Source organism: Triticum aestivum, chromosome 2D (assembly GCF_018294505.1).
Source record: "Triticum aestivum cultivar Chinese Spring chromosome 2D, IWGSC CS RefSeq v2.1, whole genome shotgun sequence".
Classification (NCBI taxonomy): Eukaryota; Viridiplantae; Streptophyta; class Magnoliopsida; order Poales; family Poaceae; genus Triticum; species Triticum aestivum.
In genome coordinates this window covers 49,888,890-49,894,961 of record NC_057799.1, presented here as the reverse complement: position 1 = coordinate 49,894,961, position 6,072 = coordinate 49,888,890, and the positions used below count along the sequence as shown (strand labels likewise).

Genomic DNA, 6,072 nt, shown 5'->3' with positions numbered 1-6,072 from the left:
CCTGTGGTACATCACGACAACGCGTACATGCTACATAATTAACATGTAGAGTAGCATTGAGTGAATGAATCAATCAATCAACAAGTTGAGCAGTAAGAAGAAAAACTTACGATCTCCATGGTTGCCGCGCGCAATGGCCACATTGCCTCCAACCGATCAACCGCGCCACAAAACTTCATGATGGAGTTTCGGATGGTGTACTTGGATGATGTGTATGTTGTAGGGTGCAATGTGCTTTTCACACATAAAACAAATCATGCACACGTTATCAAAAGACCCCGCCCCTTGCGCTCCTGCCTACGAAGTCCGCGGATACAGTCAACCAAGCACGGCACCACAACTCAGCCTCGTAGTACAAGACAAGCAGGCTCATGGGTGGTGGCTACGGACGTCCGGCAATGCCTGGGTGGCATACGAAAAGGTACAACGACATTGTTAGAGGAGGAGGGTGCGGATGCAAAGTAAGAGGGAGTAGGGGCGGAGTGGAAGAGAATGAGACTGGGAAGGGGATTTGAGTGGGCCAGGGGTGTCGAAATCCTACGTGACGGTGGTCTGGACCCCGCAAAGCTCCTTCAATTTGCTTCCAATTTACGGGAGAATAGACGTTCAGACTGTTCCACGGATCAAGAGAATACTGTGTTGGATGGCAGAATGTCGTGTGGATAGCGAGGTCCGGATGGTTGCTTTGCGGGCGTTTCGGGGTCCGCGTTGGAGATGCCATGTCACGGTACAGAAGGCTAAGCTCAAACGGTACGAATACGATGGGTTTAACGCTCGCGGTGAAAAGGGCATGATGTGATGATCCTTCGCTTGCGCCCTCATTGTACGAATAATTTGCATCGTAAAAATTGGCACAAGCAGCGTCTGTAGTCCAACGGTTAGGATAATTGCCTTCCAAGCAATAGACCCGGGTTCGACTCCCGGCAGACGCATTTCCTTGTTTACCTATTTTTTCTACCTTCATCGATGACGTACTTACACGTGTCCGCCCAGACATGTGCCGAAGTGCACACCCTGCGGCAGCCAAGCCAGACAAGCACGTAGTACGACTCTCCGCGCGATCTACGGCCCGTCCCCCGCACACACGTGGAACCAACCACCTCGCGTCACCCTGCCTCCAGACGCTTCTCGCGTCGGACTCGCTCCACCCCGCACCAAACGTTCAACGGGAGCGTGGCGCCCGGCCAAGCATATACCGTGGGAGAGCAGAGACCAGGAGAGATCTCTACGAAGCCAGCCAGCTGAAAGACCAGTAGCTAAGCTTTGCTCCCGCTGACAATCTACAACTACCAGCGTGATGGGTGGCGCTGGCTTCGTGTCCACGCTCCGGTGGCTGCGGGACACGGGCGCCGCGCTGCGCTCGCCCTACGACCTCCTCCGCGGCTGGCCCGGGCTGCTGCTCGACCACCCCGCCGTCGACGCCGTGCTCTGGGGCGTCGTCACCGCCGTCGAGTCCGTCGCGCTCGTGGGCATGGTCTGCGCCTTCTTCCTCTGCTGCGGCTGCACCTTGTAGTGAAGACTCGAGAGTCGATCCATTCCCTTTTCGCTCCAGCTTCGTCTGGATGCTTCATGTTCATGGAATGCCTCATGGTGTGCATTATGAGATCCAGAACAATATAGTAGTAGAAATATAATGGCGAATCAATGTTCATGAAACGCCTGATGCTTCTGAACTGTAGTATGATACAGCCTCCGAACAAGTACCGTCATGTATGCAAATGAATTGGTTTGCCAAGTTTAGTTCAAGACAGCAGTAGTGACAATATATTCGTAACGATGAATTTGATTTATTTTCTTAGCAGTGCAGCTGAATTTGATGTTCGAGCTCCCCCTCTTGCATCGCCTATGCACTTGGTCCAATGGCCAAGAGATCACTGGTCAGGCTCGACCGCGCCTTCTTCAAGAACGATTCCGTTCTTTTTTAAAGAAAAAATAGAGGCTCTTTTGCCTCGTCTATTAATTAAACATAAGAGAGTTGCCCGGTTAATGCTAAGATCGTCATAACTGCTAAGCGGCACACGAAAGATACCCCCCACATGCAGCTGAGCGGCACACGAAAGACACCCCACACACCGCTCTAAAGAGGGCCTCGTCCGGGACGGCGACCCTCAAACCGCCCGTATATGTCTGAACTGCGGAAGCCATCTAACGCGAGTATGTATCGGTCCGCATGACAGTCCGGACGTACCTTTTCAGGCAAACCCGAGATAGACGTGGAGGCTTTGCGAAAGTTCGGACAACAACAGACATGTAGGACTCCGACAGCCCCGGTCCACCCAAAACCCTTCCCGGACCCCGCGCCTCCATCCTCTTCATTTTCTCTCCTTCCTTCTTTCTCTCTTACCTTGGCCGCCGCTCCATCACCCCGGTCGCCACGCAATACCTCTGCCGGAACTTTACGTCTCCGTCACCTCCAGCATTTTAGCCGGGTTCCACCCCACTTCTCATCCATCGCCGTTCAACCCATCTCCTCTGACCACCCCGTTAGATACCATACGCTCCTACTATATTCATCATGCCCGACAACTATTCAATGAATTGTCGGAGCTAAGCAGGTAGTTCCTTCTTCTTTCGAGCAATGGATTCTGATTTGGAGTACATATACGAGCACTAAGTTAAGTCGTCCGATGAGGAGAATACACAGATGAGACAGCGATGATGCAGGCGGTCCATGAAAACGCGGAGCATGCAGAGGAGCATGTTCTCAATTTCAAGGGATCAATCAAGGGCCATCGAGTGCTCAACCGCAACAGGGCGCGCGACGATTTGACACTGATGGAGCAGTTGCATCACATGGTCTTTGGAGTTGGCATGCTTTTCTTTGGCATGCTCGGGTCTCGCAATGATATCAATGTGTTGCGGCGGTCACTGTTGTTTGCGAGGATGACAGAAGGAAAAACCCCTCCTTGCCACTATACTATCAATGGACATGCGTACAACATGGGCTACTATCTGGTTGATGGTATCTATCCTCCATGGCCTACCTTTGTCAGCACCATCTTTAATCCAGCTGGCCAGAAAAAAATCTCACTTTGCCCAAAGACAAGAAGCAGCTAGAAAGGATGTCGAGAGGGCATTTGAAGTTCTGCATGCCTGTTTTGTAGTTGTTCGTGGACGTACTAAACAATGGGATCCAGAGACCTTGTGGGAGGTGATGACATGTTGTGCGATCATGCACAACATGATCGTCGAGGATGAGGGTGAGGATGTTGCCGCAACTTTAGAATTTGAGAACATGAATGATCCTATCGAATTTTCAAACTAGAATCCGACCACATTTGAAGAGTTTATTGAAATGCATCAACAAATTCGTCATCGACCAACTCACAAGCAGCTGAAAGAAGATCCGCTTGAGCATTAGTGGACGCTTGAAGGGACAACAATATTGGAATGTAATATTTGAACTTTGTTTAAATTTGAGCTACTACTGCATGCGGCTCTTTGAACGTCTGTACTCTATGTATGCGTCTATTTCAACGTCTAAACTCTATGTATGCGACTATTGGAACGCGAGCTTTAAAAAAAATAGAGAGGTCGGATGTATGCGGGCAGCGTTTGATGACGGTCTCCCGCATCCGTGTCCGTGGACTGGTCCGCCCCTATCCGCGAATGGATGCGGGAGGAATTTGTGGGTCGCCGTTGAAGATGCCCTCACCTCCCTGCCCTGCCCGACCTTGGATCCCCGCGCTCTTGTCGTCACCGGCTCCACCTCCATTTGCGGGTCGCCATTCAATAAGCAAGTGACATATGCTCAATTATCACTTTCGTCTTCTTTTAAGCAAGACATTCAAGTGAGCAAAATTTTGTAATGCGAAATTATAGCCGGGCACGAGAAGATCAAAGCTTATAGCAAATTTCTTGGTCTTGACTTCTCACATGAATATTGAAGATTATGTCAACTTCAGAAACATGCTATATATATGGTCATAGTAACCATAAAGCATGGGTCTTACTCCAGTTTGCAAAGTTTACGCTAAAAGAATAAGTTTCAAGAAAGGATCGCCGGGCGCGACTATGTCTTACTTTATGTGAGACAATAGCTCGGCTCACCTACACGGAAGCCGGTAGTGAGCCGGCCCAGTAGCCATGTGCAATCATCATGCTGATGTCATGCACCATGTTTTGTTTTTTTTCTTTTGTTTATATTTTGAAAATTTCTAAACACATATATTCCAAAAATTAATTTAGTTAAATGTTAAAAGTGTTCATCGCACATTTAAAAATATTCATGGAGTGTAAGACAAATGTTTTATCAACTTTTTAAAGATGTTTGTACAATTCAAAAAACGTATGTACATTTACAAAAATTATGTGTTTTAAAAATTTCTTGAAAATTTTAAAAAATGTTTATACAATGTAAAAAAATGTTTTTGTAACTAATTTTTTTAACATTGTTAAAAATGTACGTGACATTTAAAAATGTTCACGTGTTTCACAAAATGTATGTGGCATTGAAAAAAATTGTTTGTGTAACTAAAACAAAGAAATGTTCCGTAGTTAAAAAATCTACATGACATTTAAAAAATGTTCACACATCTAAAAAATATGTTCATTACCTAAAAAACATGTTTATACAATGTTAAAGAATGTTCGTGGAGTATAATAAAAAAACATGTTTATACAATGTTAAAGAATGTTTGTGGAGTACAATAAATTTTTTATATCATTTTAAAAATGTTCAATGTGTATTTGAAAAATATTTAGCATGTATTTAAAAATGTTACAAAGATGTATTTGAAAAAGTTTAATCATGTATTAGAGAAATGTTCACGTGTATCAAAAAATGTGACGTGTGTGCACAAAAAATGTACGACGTCATTGAAAAAGTCAACATGTATTTGGAAAAAGAAAAAAAATAAAAGAAAGGAAAAGAAAAAAGGCCAATAAGAACTGCATAGAAGAAAAAGGAAAACGAAGCAAAGCACACCGAAAAAGAAATCTGCGCACACAAAATAGAACGACGCTATCTGCGCGCTTAGGAAAAGAACTTGTTGGGCCGGCCCGTATGGCGGATCGCTGAAGACGAGACGGAGGTCTCTCTCCTAGTAAGCGATAAGTAGCCCTGGCGACTGGCAGAAATCCAACTCGGTGCCCAGACTCATCTGCTCCCACTCAGAAAACAAAATCAAAAGAAATACTAGAAAAATTCAAAAAAATCCAAATTGTTTTTGTGTGGTAGATAATTTGATGTGTGAGGTCCACTCCAAATTTCAACTCATTTGGACATCTGAGCAACTCTTGGCAAAAAAGATGACACAAAAAATGATTTTTTAAAATTTTCTAGTATTTGTTTTGATTTTTTTAGATCGGGTGTAGATGAGCCCGGGAGCAGAAACTCCGCGTCCACTGGCGACTGGCCTCTACATAATCAAACATTCATTCGAAGAAAAGTTATGTGAAAAAAGAACAAGAATTTTTATGTTTTATAAAATAAAACAATTATGTTAGTTTCACTTTTAGTTTTATTATATATTATACTCCCTCCGTTCCTAAATATAAGTCTTTTTAGACATTTCAAGTGGAATACAATATACGGATGTATGTAGACATATTTTAGAGTGTAGATTCACTCATTTTACTCCGTATGTAGTCACTTGATGGAATCTCTAGAAAGACTTATATTTGGGAACGGAGGGAGTATATGTTTATATGTACATATTGTCAATTTGCCATTTTTGTCAGTTTGCATTACAAGTGAAGTGGACTTCAATTATTATGCAATTGTGACCATCTTATATTGCTCTACCTGTGAAATTTAACCTGCATTATCTTCATATAAGCTCAGCAACATATTTCTTTCAGAACGCACGAGCATTCTACTGGTATATATTAACACCTGCGATTTAGTTCTGTATCCTTTTGAAATGATGATGAAGGGCATGGTGTAGAGCGTAATGATCTTTTGCTTGTGTCCTCATTCCAAGTAGGCACTTATAATATATCTGTATTATTGAAGTTGACACGCAAGGCGTCTGTAGTCCAACGGTTAGGATAATTGCCTTCCAAGCAATAGACCCGGGTTCGACTCCCGGCAGACGCATCTTTTTTGCACCTCGCTTGCAGTGAAGACGA

The 6,072-nt window shown here is 44.4% G+C and overlaps 2 non-coding genes across 2 annotated transcripts; both read left to right on the top strand.

Annotated features, from left to right (window-relative positions):
* Nucleotides 1-860: 860 nt before the first annotated feature.
* Nucleotides 861-932, top strand: TRNAG-UCC (transfer RNA glycine (anticodon UCC)). The gene has a single exon. It is a non-coding gene; the product is annotated as a tRNA-Gly (tRNA).
* A 5,036-nt stretch (nucleotides 933-5,968) lies between these two features.
* On the top strand, nucleotides 5,969-6,040 carry TRNAG-UCC (transfer RNA glycine (anticodon UCC)). Its single transcript has one exon. It is a non-coding gene; the product is annotated as a tRNA-Gly (tRNA).
* The last annotated feature ends 32 nt before the right edge of the window (nucleotides 6,041-6,072 follow it).